Here is a 13,843-nt window from a genome sequence, read left to right as displayed (position 1 = left end):
CAAAGGGTACCAACTACTCTGTTGCTCTTTTTCTCATGTTTCTCTCACTTTTTCTAGCAAAGCGATGTGATTAATGTCTCTTCAGAAAATGTCATGCAGCATTCACTCCCCTGTAAATGAGCCGTACCAGCTCTCTTCTGAATTTATGAAACAAACCAGTCCTTCTACTGCTCCCATTGCCATTAGTCCTCATCAGCTGTACCGCAGGAGCACTGCTGCCTCTTCAAGCTTCATCTTGGTAGGCGCCCCACAAATACATAACAAATACTGGGGAAATAAAAGAAAGAAAAAGAAAAAGAAAAAGAAAAAGAAAGGGAGAAGGAATCTGTGAGACAAGTAAATGAGAAGAAGTGAAAACAAATCATACATCAAGCATCTTACAAAGTGGAAAACAAAAATAACAACTGTAAATTTTGATGGCAGGTAGATGAGCTACTCCGCAATTACAGGCAAGATATGAACAGGCAGCCCATTCTGGAGCAAAATAAGATTGTGAATGTTCATTCTCTTCTGCAGACAGGAGGGCTCATATCAAAGCAGACACAACCTTCAGTGTAGTTGAACAGACTCCTTTTCCCCTGTACTGTGACTTTAATTACCAGATCCCCATGGATTCCCAGTTCTTCGTAACCAACTTGGTGTTTTGATATTCTGTTCTTGTCAAAGGCATGAACAGTCAACATGAATCCTTAAATGTCTCTGCCAAAGTGGAATTTCATTCTCCTGCTTTCATGAATTCATTTTTCCTTCCATATGCATTATCATCTTCTCTCTGGTGCATTCAAAATTCATCTCTGAATTGCAAGTAATGTCACAATGATTGCAGGGCAGCAACATTCTGAAAATGTTCTGTAATGTTCTGAAAAGAAATCTCAAATGGCATCGTGTGGATTCATCTTTAATGGTCTCATTGGTCTCTCTAATACAAGCTGTTTATTAGAGAGACTCCAGAACGTTGTTTATCCTAAAACTTGCTGTTGATTGATTTGATAATCACATAAAGTCTTCTCTGTTTCTGATGTCTTTGGTGTTAACCATTCAATTCATTTGTCAGTGGCAACAAAAGTGCTGCGCAGCACTCATAGAAGTAAGGCCAAAAGAACTTTATCAGTGTTGCATTTCCAGGAAGTGCTATGAAACACTCCTGGATATACTTCTCAGTTCACAAGAATTAGTTCCATTCTATCTACTTTTCTAACCTCCACTGTATTTACTTCTGTAGGGTTGTTAAGCACTGGAATAGGCTCCCCAGGGAAGTGGCTGAGTCACCATCCCTGAATGTGTTTAAAAAGCATTTGGTGCTCAGGGATGTGATTTAGCGGAGGGTTGTTAGGGTAGTATGATCAGGTTGTGGTTGGACTCAGTGTTCTTTAAGGTCTTTTCCAACCTGAGTGATTCTATGATTCCGTGATTCAAAGTAGTCCTTGAAAGAGATACACTCCTCCCACTTAGCACACCATGCTCTAGTGCTCACGCTGAATAAGAGAATCACAGAGACATTTGGGTTGGAGGGGACCTTTAAAGGCTATCAAGTCCAACTCCCCTGCAATGAACAGTGACATCTATGGCTCCATCAGGTGCTCAGATGGAGCTTGATGGAGCCTGACCTTTAAGTGTGCCCAAGGATGGGGCATTCACCACCTCTCTGGGCAACCTGTGCCAGTGTTTCACCACCCTTACACTAAAAAACTTCTTCCTTTAGTTTGAAATGACTTCCTCTTTTCCTATCACAACAAGCTCTGATACAATCTGTCCCTTTCATTCCTGTAGCTCCCCTTCAGATACTGAAAGGCTGCCCCCAGGTCTCCCTGCAGCCTTCTCTTCTCCAGGCTGAACAAACTCAGCTCTTTCAGCATATCCTCCCAGGGGAGGTATTCCTTCCCTTGAAGCATTTTTGTGGCCCTCTGGATGTGCTCCAATGGGCTGATATGTGGATGCAGTACTCCAAGCGAGGTCTTGCCAGTGCAGAGAAGAGGGATGCCCAGAATCAGGATGATTAGTTTCAATTCTAAGCATAGATTCTGTTTTTAAGAAGTTAAATTTGAAGAAGAGTGAAAATTGTGTAGAATAAAAATCCAACTGCAGAAATCTTCCACAACATTTAAGTGATTTTTCAGGTGAAATTCAGTCAGTGCTTCTCTGGAGAAACTCAGAACGTGGTTACCATTTGCATCCATTTTCAAACTTCACAGCTCCTTGATGAATTGCTTGTTAAATTGCATTCGACATGTTCTGAAACAGTGTGACTCATTTTCATGTGCTGGAGATCCTGGCGTAGCAAACACAAGAGCTACTGATCTCAGAGTCAGTACATGGTTAAACTGGAGAAGAAAATCAGTTTGCTATACAGCAAGTTTAACATGTGGATAAACTTTAAAGAGAGACTGAAAGAGCAAAGAGAAAAAGCACTTGACTGAAAAGAGTACCTGATCTGCGAGGAGCTGAACAAGACTGAGATGCAAACACTGGAGTTTGTGTTCCTGGAATTTGATGCTACAAGGACATCATTATTTTCCAAGTTAATTATAATAGAAAGTATTTTAACACATGACAAAACAACACAGCTAACAAGGTAGAAAATGCAATTCTTTAATGTGGCTACATTTATTTATGTACTACATCATGTACTCTCTTGTCGAAAAACAATTTCCACTCTGCAGCCATGATAAAATCTACAGCAAATTCTTATTTATTCTATTTTAAAAGCTCTAACAATTTAAAAATCAAGCAGCAGCAACAAACAAGATTAAGTAAAACATGGATACATTTATTTATTTACTTCCTTACTTACTAAAGTAAGGAATACTTTAGGAATACCAATTCCTTACTTTATCTACCTATTGAAAATGAATAATGATTTTTTTCCTCACTATTCACCAAACCTGTGTGTTCAAAAACCTGGAAACTGGATGCAAATTTTACAGTATTCTTATACTGTATATACATTTCTTCATAGGTAGGTAGGTAGATAAGTAGATGGATAGATTAGGTAGATAGATAGTAGATAGATAGATAGATAGATAGATAGATAGATAGATAGATAGATAGATAGATAGATAGATAGATAGATAGATCTTTTCCACCCAGTCCCATTTCAGTGCTGGACACAACACTGATAGAAAGTTTGGTCCACTATAAACTGCAGTGAAGAAAGCACTTGAATATAATGGTGTTGCTAGAACTTAGTGAAAGCAATATAAAAATGCATACTAAAGTTATGGACTTGACGTTTCTTGAACAGAAACAAAAGCAAAATATTCAAGCCCTGTATTTTCTGAGTTTCTCTGATCACAGCTGGGTGGCAATATAGACTAGGCAGATTAATGACTTACAATAAAGAAACATTTCCCCCACATTCAAACACATTTACCTATAATTTTGCCACGTTCCCCATGTAAAATGAAAATATCTAGAGAGGTTTTGTAGAGGTTTCTTCAAAAGTGGATGAAACAAGAGCTAAAATCAGTATCAGCCTACATCAGCAGGCTTCATGTAAACATCAGACTAATCAGTTTCTTTCAAGCCTTGTTCTAACTCTCCTGTTTAGTTTGTAGTCATTGGATTGTCTCTTCTTTATATGTGTGTGTTTATATTCCAGGCTCTGTAATGCAGCCATTGAATGCGACTGACTATCCAAAGAGTAGTTTGATAATGAAGAATTTGTGATTCTTGGTGGACAGCAATGCTGACCGTGTGCCAGGAATCACAGCAAGAAAGATCAGCAGCCTCCTGGACTGTAATAGATAGATTGCTACCAGAATGGAAGGGGTCTACTCAGCACTGGGAATGCCACGCCTGGAGCACTGAGTCCACTGCTGGACTTTCCAGTGCAAGAAATATACAGGGTTACTAAAGCAAATCCAGAGCAGAGCCACAAAGATGGTTAAGGACCTGGAGCATCTCTTATACCATGAGATGCTGAGAGAGACAGGACTGTTCAGACTGAGGATGAGAAGGTTCAGGCGAATCTCATCAATGTGGATAAATACCCAGCAGTATTTCACACTATTGCCCAATGATATTTCACAGTAGTGCCCACTGATAGGAAAAGAGGTAATAAGCACAGAAAAAAAGCATGAAAAAACCAGAACTATGGAAAAAGAAAAAACACATTACATTTCTTCTGAACACACGAAAGCACTTTATTTTCTGTGAGGGCAGTTAAACACTGGAACAGGTTGCCCAGAGAAGTGATAGAACTTGTCATTTGTGGAAACATTCCAAACCCAGATGGAAATCGTCATAGGTAAGATGCTCTTGCTGTCCCAGCTTGAGCAAGAGGTTTGAACTGCGATCAATGGTCTTAAGAGGTTCTTTCCATCCTAAATGGTTCTGTGATTCTATGACAAAACAGCAAAGAAAAATCAACTAATTTATCCAAAAGTGAGCACATCTGTAAATTAAGACATAGTAAAACATGCCTTGTTTTCATGAAATAACTACTTGATCTTAGAGAAAACTTAGAATCATAAAGGACTGAAACAAAAGAGCAATGTTTCTTCAAAAACACTCCATAGTGCTCAAAACCTAAATCTATAGAATTATGAGCACTGGTCATCTTGAGTCACATTCAGAGCACACTGCAGTGAGAAAACATGACAGACCATTAAATCAAAGTCAATGCAAATTTTGCTCTCTCTCAGAAGCCCTGCTTTCTTGGTTAAGAAAGCCTTAAGAACATTCAAAGCTTATAAAAAAACATGTTAATATTAAAGTGAAAGATATCCAAGGTTAAATGCCAAATGAAGACTGTCAGGTTGAGAAATCTGCTAAAAAGGCACACATTTTTGATAGATCAGCCTCCTATGATGTTTGTCTTAGATAAGCAAAGTGAAAAAAAGTCTGAATTTTGAAATAGGAAGAATTTCTGCACCTTCTGGTTCTGTTTTCTCTGTTTCCTGACTTAAAGTACATTGTCTGAAGAATGAGAGCTTAGATCCTGTGTGAATCCTCTGCAAATAAATAATTACAGCATGGAGGAGACAAGAGGAGAGGGATAAAAAACACCGAAATAGTGGAAATAAAGCTTGTGGAAGTTAATCGCAGGCTGTATAGGTGAAAAGAAGTTTTAGAAAAAAATCCCTAAAAAATATTACACATCTGAGACAATTCATAACTTACTGTACAGAGAATAAACAGCTTTCTCTTAGAACATGCCTCAAGGAAGGAGAGTAATAAAATGAATTCAGTCCTTCTGGATGGTAAAGGAAGTGCAAAAGTAATGGCAGGCTGTTGAATGAGGTTCAAGGGCATCAGAGCACTCTCAGCCCCAAACTGGAACATCAGGGTAAACCATGGAGTTGCTGAGACCATAAATCAGAAGGCAGATGTGATCTTTCTGTCTAACTTGAACCACCAAAAATGAGTTGGTTCTGTTTGCTGAGGACAAATAGAAAGAAAAATAAGACCTTGGGTGTCTAAGCACAGATTTTCAGTACTATAATAGACACAATAAGATAACAAAGATATCTGCTGGCACACAGGAAACTTGCAGGAAAATAATCAGTGGAAGAGGATCACACTCAGATGACAGAAGAAATCAGTTAATGGCATGTTATCCTTACATTGCTGGTAGTTACAGAGCTTCAAAAGTAACACAGAGCTCTTTATATTTTAATAAGCAAGAGAATCAAAGAGGAATAATAATCTGAGAAATACTTCCTCGCATTAACATTGTGCAAAAAGTAAAATCTAATCCATAATATAGAAGAGAATAATGATTGTTCAAGATGGTAGAAAAATAATCACATACAAGTTCTTGAAAAAAAAAAACCCTAAGATAACCAGATAATTATCTAAGTCACCGATTAATGCTATGACTGCATCCTCGGCAGAAGATCTGTCAATAATACAACAGAGAGAGAGTGACATAGTAACCCCACCAGCACCATCATTATTGAAAATTCACAAGTGAAGGCATACACAGAGCAATGAACTGTAGAACTCTAATAGATTTTTTTTCCTTTTAATTAAAAGTATTCCAAAACTTCACAGCAAGAATAAAACCTTCAGCTTCCAGAGTGAAGCACAAGGGATAAAAAAAAGCTGAAGGTTCTTTTTACATAAAGAGAACGTGTGCCTTAGTATGAATATGAAATTTCAGCAGATATAACTCATTGTCCCACTCCTAAGTCACCGTTCTCTGAGGAAAAATCTTATTCTGGAAACAATGACATCTAATATGGTCCATACAAAGCAACCTGTATGGAGTTTGTGAAGCACTCTATGCGGAAGTACCAACGCTTTCACAAGTATCAGGAAAACATGAAAATATGAATTTTTCTGAAAAAAACAACCCAATAAAAATAATCAGAAAATGTGTGAAAATGATCGAATGTAAAAATTCTCTCGAGAAATTCAAGCAACCCTAATTGCAATGCTACCCTCTTAATCAGAGTTATAGTTACATACGATGCCTGAAAAAATTCTAAGCAGGGGAACTTTCTCCTTCATTGTCTGCTCTTTTTTAAGCTGCCTGGAATAAAGTTTTAGATTTCAAAAGGGCTTGTGTAAAAATAAATTGTCAGTAATTATCTGTCTTCAGGGTCTTCAGAGAGCTATAGCTCTCTGCTGTAGAATCAAGTGAATACTTAACTACGTTACTCTTAGAAGTATGGCAAGGTTTCTTTTCGGGCTGGGTTAAGTAGTTACGGCAGCCTGTTTTCTTATATCCAAAATTGCATCAAAATGAAGTATTAAAAATATCCAGCAACTCAAGAAAAGAAACATCTTTAAAATCACATTTATTACTTCCTGAGACATTGTTCTGACGAGCTCCCCTGTATCATTTAATTTGCAGCAGCATTTTTAAAGAGAAAAACGTCAAATGAAGTTACAGAACCACAGTTTCAAACTCCTTGTGTAGTATTCATTGCTATCACATTAATGTAAATGGCGTTTCCCAAGTTTAGGATTCATTTCACTTAACTTTAGCCACATGCAATATACATAGCTTTACATGTGGACTAGTCATCCTGTACAGTTAATGACAGAAATAGGGACTTAAAGGACGAAATTGATCAACCTCATTTTGGTTATACACTTCAGGAAGATAAATAGTTCTAGAAATGGTCATCTCATCTAATGGACTTCTAAAGGACAAAAACTATAAAATCTTACAATAAACAGCTCTAATGTAGGCCTGTATTGTCTTGAGACTTTCATCAACTTCATTTGACCTAAAATAATAAAAGCAGTATAATTTTAGTCAGACTTGAGGAACAGGATTACTGTTGGGTACTGAAATGACATGTAGACATTCATGTTAACTGTGGTTTTCAAAGTATAAGAAGGTACCTTAAGCACACACAACTATCGCACACATTTATCTTCATGTGCTACATGTAATATATACTTTATGAATTTGACATAAATTATGAATTGAAAATGATTTGATTGTATTCTTCTTCTTTAACTCCAGATTCAAAAAGATAATAGGAAAAAAAAAATCAAGGAATTAACAACATTTATTATAATTTTTACCTCTTCTTTTTCCTCCTCCCTTTGTTCTAAATGTTTGATGACTTTTTGTTTGAGATGAGAGTTCTCTTATCAAAAGCTTCCTTTAATTGTGGGCTAAATCAGCTTTCATGGCTTCATATTGTTACATATCAAGAATGCAAAACTTTGAAATTACTACAAACGAGCTGGTATTCAGTGAACTGGCTGCTGGATGGTAACTTGTTGAAATGTCCAGAATTCACCTTGGCACACAGAATCTACCGCTATAGAAAAGATAATTAATTTAGTAAAAATGATGCCATTGACCCCGACTTGGCTGAAATTAGAAATGATTACGTTTGGCTCCAAAGAACCATAGAACAGTTGAAAAGTCTGTGCTTGGCCTTGTGCAAGCTAAACAGCTCCTTATGGAATTGTTTTTTTCCTGTGTTCCTTTGCAACAGATTATTGGAGTACATCAGGTGATAAGGAGAAACCTTAGAGCAACAGGTGATCTTTATTGAAGGTCATAGTTCAGGGCTATATGGGGAAAATGAAAGATAACAAATATGTAGTTGTAACAGCTGTTTACAAGGGTGGATAGTGATAGAAGAAGGGGGAATGGTCTTAAACTGAGACAGGGAAGGTTTAGTTTCCATATTAGGAGGAAGTTTTTCACAGAGGGTGGTGACACACTGGAACAGGTTGCCCAAGGAGGCTGTGGATGCCCCATCCCCGGAGGCATTCAAGGCCAGGCTGGATGTGGCTCTGGGCAGCCTGGTCTGGTGGTTGGCGACCCTGCACATATCAGGGGGTTGAAACTGGGTGATCATTGTGGTCCTTTTCAACCCAGGCCATTCTATGATTATATGATTTTATGAACAAGGACCTCCTTAATAATGAAAGAATTCATTATCAATTGATCAGTTACTCTTACACACTTCTTTTTTCATTACAGTTGAATGAACTCCTGTATTACACTAACTACACATACTATACCTTGCCCATACCAAATATGCCAACTGTAACTGGCTTTTCACACTGTGAGACAGATGCAGAATTTAAAACCTAAGTACATTCTAAAAGTGATAGAATCTCCATTTGCACAAGGAACACGTTACAAGAACAACCTAGGAGACCTTGAGAAGAGGCAGGAGGCAGAAACAGAGATGCTCTCAGATTTGGCTCCATGAGGCAGTAACAGATGAATAGCCATGTGGTTTGGGAGCGCTCTTAAAAAGCAGTAATAAGATAAAAATGAAAAGTAACGTTCGCTTCGCAAAGCTTAAGAAAAGGAGAGCAAAGTTGTGAATCTTTTTGGATAATATCCTGCACCTCTGCAAATATGGTCATTCTCTGTGGACTGACAAAGAATTCAACACCTCAAAGGAACACAGACATTTTTTCCAAGGCTTGCAAAAATGCAAAGGAAACACAAAAAAATCTTTACTTGCATGTAAATAGACAGCATAAATCTCTGTGGGAAAAACCCTTTACACTCTATAACGAGGAGCATCATAGCAGCTTAATCCTAAATAGTCAAAGCTGGCTGCTAAACAGCACTTAAGACCTAGCTTAAAAGAGCTGCTACTTACATAAAGAAATGGAAAAGCACGTTCAAACCCTAAAGTCCAAATGTGACGTTGCTTAAAGGTCATAAAAAATTTCCAGTATCCCATTGATTCTGACAGTGTGAATGCAATCCGTCAGATTCCAACATACCTCTATCAGTCATTCTGTAAAATGATCAATGAAACATGTTGCAATTCCCTGGAAAATAGGATGATAACGTGAAGTGCCTTTTTATTGCAGAATATTAACAGAAATGTTAGTTTAGCTTAAAAGATTTATCTTTCTCTACCAGGCAAGATGAAATTTCATTAAACTACTTCTGCTGAAGTAAGTAAGAACAACTTGTGAATGAAGAATGAATATGAATAATTAATGCCACAGCCACTGTCTTATTAAATTCTGGACAAAAGAATTCTTGGATATAATAGGAGGGCTTTCTAACTGAGCCAGGATTATGTTTCCTAAATATTTCATGTACAATAAATAGGAAATGGTCATTGCTGCAGTAGGTGATGATAAAGGTCATATTAAGAAACAGAAATAAAATTAATATTATAACCAATTTTCCGTATCTGAAAATCAATCCAAAAGATTTGCTGAAAGGCTTATGAAGCCATGACAAAGTTCAGAATCGAATTCAGAATGCACGAGTTCACAGAACCACCTTTCTTTTCTATACTCTAATGGTTACGGCTGGGTAGAGTTGGCCTTTGTAGCTTCTTTCTTCTTTTGCAATAACCACATGTAAGGAGACCCTGTGTCTGAAAGAATGACGGCTTTCAAGCTTTATCTGATACTTTCAATGTTGTTACTCTACTGAATAGTTCTGTTCATATAAGGGAATGGTCTTGGTAAAAACCTGTAAAAACGCTTCAGAAAAAATAATTGCTGCAGTGTAGGTGTGGCTGTTCCTACCAGCCTATACATTGTGTAGGAAGAGGAATTTATGCCAGGGAACCTGCTTCAGCAGGTTGATGATCTGCAGAGTTCTCTTCCAACCCCTACAATTCTATGATTTTGTGGTACTTCGAATTTGTTGAGTGGGAAAAATGACACCAAGACAATAATGGAAAAAGAAGCAAAGTGCAGCAGTGAGTTCTGCCTGTTGAAGAAAATCTCCAGTGCCATTGTTTCACTCAATAAAATCTAGTCTGGATATAAAAATCTTTAGTAATTGCCTCTAAGGATCATCATGGTCTTGAGAGACGTTAAGGGACACAATAGGTTCTTTATAATACCAGGAACTGCGGTGGGAGAGCTATTTTTAGACAGCAATTTTATATTTGGTTTTTCAATTTAAACTACTGGGAATGTGGAAAGCTGAAAATATTGGTTTAATATCTCCCCAGCTGTGACTTTCTCTGATAAGATGGAAAATACTAATATCACCTTAATATATATGCAGCTGCTTCTGTCCCAGAGGATCCCTAGGACATCTACAAGCTATTCATAAAGAAAAGTATATTCACTCAATCATGGATTACAACAATCAGATGTTAGTTAGGAATATAAAAACAGTACGAGAGAGTAAACAAGGACAGTTCGGGCACTGTAATCCCTATGCAAACCCCTGTGCTTATGAGGTATGATTATACAACATTTAAAGGCAATAGCTTGATTTTTCTGTGGTCGGATTTTAAAAATGGCACCAATGGAACTTTTCTGAGATAGAAGAGAATGGTTGAGGTGTAAAGACACTTCACAGTCTAGTCTTAGTGGAATACTGTGAGAGTAGCTAAGGAAGTTCTAAAAACAAAAAGAGCATTCAACATTTATATCTCCTCCTTACCTGTTGCAAGTGTTTGAAAGGAAGACTTGACTCACCTTTTTTGTTTGCTTAGTCCTATTTGAGCTGATTTGTAACCCTCCCTTGCCCAGCAGCCAGGGGCCATGAAAGGCAGTGTACCAGTATGCACTGAGCACTCAACTGTTAGCTAACAATTACATCACAAAATTGGACCAAAAACATAAATATAATGGAAATATTTTGTATTTTGAATGTTCCTTTTCTTTTTTTATATAGTTAGCAATTAGCAGCCCAAAGAGCCCCAAATATATAAAGATAATTTTGGTCAATATTGGCAGTCTCAACCCTATTTACTGCAGAGCAGTTGTCTAACTGCAGAGCTTATGTCTAACCAGTAACTTTTGGATAACAGCATACTATTCAGTGACGTGATATAAAGTGATAATGTGTCCTCCAAGATGGGAGGCAGGCTTAGAAGTCATTTGCTTCTTTTGCTGAGTAGTGGGAGAGTACTCAAGACCTTATTTTCAGCCTCTAGAAAATGCAGCCTATTTCTGTTAGCTCAAATTCTACTGGAAAGTTTTTGCCTTTTCTTTTCCCAGTCAGCTGTAGCAAAGTTTCCACTGCAGCTGTTGCTCTTATATCCCAGTGCAGTCAGCCCTGTGAGGGGTTCTCTTCTTAACTGAAGCTGCACCACTATTAACTATGAACAGTTAAGCAGAATTTGATATAAGAGTAGATAGAATATTGGCTCAGCCCAGACTAAGCACTGAGTATGTAAACAATCAGCGGCCTGCAGAAGACAAAGAAGGGAAGGAAAAGTTTTCTTTCTTTGTGCTCTAAATATAATAATGACTCTCAAGATCAGAAGGCTGAGTTTATATGCCTTATGTTAAAAAGCAGCTTTCTGTTTCTAGAGACAAGCAAGAGTGAGACACAGATATTATATCTGTCTGCCTCTGACTTCCTCATCTGGCTGATCAAAAAGCCCTTTGCAGTCAAGCCAACTGAGTCCTTAACTTTGACAGGCAATTTAAATCACTCAGACCTCATAATGAAATTCTATAGAAGGCAACATAATGACCTTTTTAATTGCTATATGGCTGTACCTCAGTACTGATTCTAAAAATAGATAAATTGATGTCATTAGAAAAATATAGGCTGAAGCCAAAGGAAAAAGAAATAAAACATTAGAGTACATGATCATCCAAGCATAACATGAAAGTACCTTTTCAATGTAACTGATACAGTATTGCACTTTATGAGTTTATTGCACTTTATGAGCACATTCTTACGCAAGTGAGTAGTGTGAGCTCGTGTGCCATCTCCTCAGTTCCTAACTCTTAAACCCTGGGATAACATCTTAAATGTCAGCATCGTTAATTATTTCTCTGCAAGTTATTTCAACTGAATATTTGCTTCGTGTGCTGGAGACAAAACTCTGCACTTGCTCCAAGATCAGTGCAAGATTATAAAAGTTCCAATTATCCACCCTTCAGCTGTCAAATGCAAATGCTACCAGAAGTTACTTCTACAATCTTTATCACATTTTGTGCCATTGAAAACTAAAATCGTAGGGATTTAAAATAATTTGAATTTAAGATGAAAAAAGAATATGCAATTTGTTTCCTGTAATCCTTTACAAAGCAAAATTCGTGCCTGAGAGAGGTGATACTTTCCTGTAACTTGCCTGTTTTAACTAAAACGTTCACAATAAATTCTCACTTCAGCATAGCACAATGGCATGGCACAATGTTCAGCTACAGAAGAAATGTTCCATATGATGTTCAGGAAACTTCGCTCTCTTTTTAATTGTCAGTGATCACAGACAAGGGACAACTTCATTTCATATATACAAGTGAAAGAAAGTTAACCAATGAACATTCATGTCTATGGAGTACCGGAAACATTCTCATGCTGCTAACACATCAGTTACATCAATTGCATTGCATCAATTGATGCTGCAGTAGCAACAAATATAAGAAGATGGCATGCTTAAACTTATGACATTATTTAGCATTATTTTTTTGTCGTTAAAGAATGAGACACAAAGAATTAAACTATACCTGTCAAAAGAGGCCAAATGCCACCATTAACCCCCTTTTCCATTTTCTCAGAGCACTGCCGTTAACTTCCACATTTCTTGCTGTTACCTGCTATTGGATAAATGCTGGCAGTTTGCCACTTTTAGAAGTCCCAGCTTGCAGCCTGAGTTACCAATCAGTTCACCTGGCAAATCCAACTAAATCCAAATTCTTTCCCTTCTTCCCTTCTATGATCTTATAAGCTGCTTAAGAACAGCACTTTTCAGCTTAAACTTGAAGCAAATCATTTAGAAACAGGACTCTGCTCCTATCAATGCGTTCTGCCTGGATTTATTGCCTCCTGCCAGTAAATTAGGTAGGTGCCTTCAGAATCCTCAGGTTGATTTTATGCTTGTCTGATTCTTACAAAAAAAAAAAAAACCAAACACAAAAACTCAACACACACAAAAGAAAATCCTCTCTCTTCCAAAAGTTGTTTCTAAAATTTTGTTCTTCTCTCAGTGCTTACATCACAGAATCACAGAACTGCAGGGGTTGAAAGGGATCAAGAGATCATCAAGTCCAACCCCCTGCTAAAGCAGGCTCCCTACAATCATTCGCACAGGTAGGCATCCACACAGGTCTTGAATATCTCTATAGAAGGAGACTCCATGACCTCTCTGAGCAGCCTGCTCCAGTGCTCCATCACCCTCACCACAAAGCAGTTCTTCCACATGTTAGTATGGAACTACCTATGTTCAAGTTTTAGGCCATTGCTCCTTGTCCTGTCACTACACATCACTGAGAAGAACCTGGCCTCATCCATTTGCCTCCCACCTCCTTTCAGATACTTATAAACATTCGTCAGATCCCTTCTCAGTCTACTTTTCTCTAGGGTGAACAGTCCCAAATTACTCAGCCTTTCCACATATGGGAGATGCTTTAGGCCATCCATCCCTGGATGTGTTTAAGAGTATATGATTTAGCAGAGGGTTGAGTTAGGGTACTATAGTTAGGCTGTGGTTGGACTTGATGATCCTCAAGGTCTTTTCCAACCTGG

This window comes from Coturnix japonica, chromosome 1 (genome assembly GCF_054131305.1).
Source record: "Coturnix japonica strain WE chromosome 1, WE-NBRP24, whole genome shotgun sequence".
In the NCBI taxonomy this organism is placed as follows: domain Eukaryota; kingdom Metazoa; phylum Chordata; class Aves; order Galliformes; family Phasianidae; genus Coturnix; species Coturnix japonica.
The sequence above is the reverse complement of the archived record's forward strand: the minus strand, read 5'-3'. Positions refer to the sequence as shown.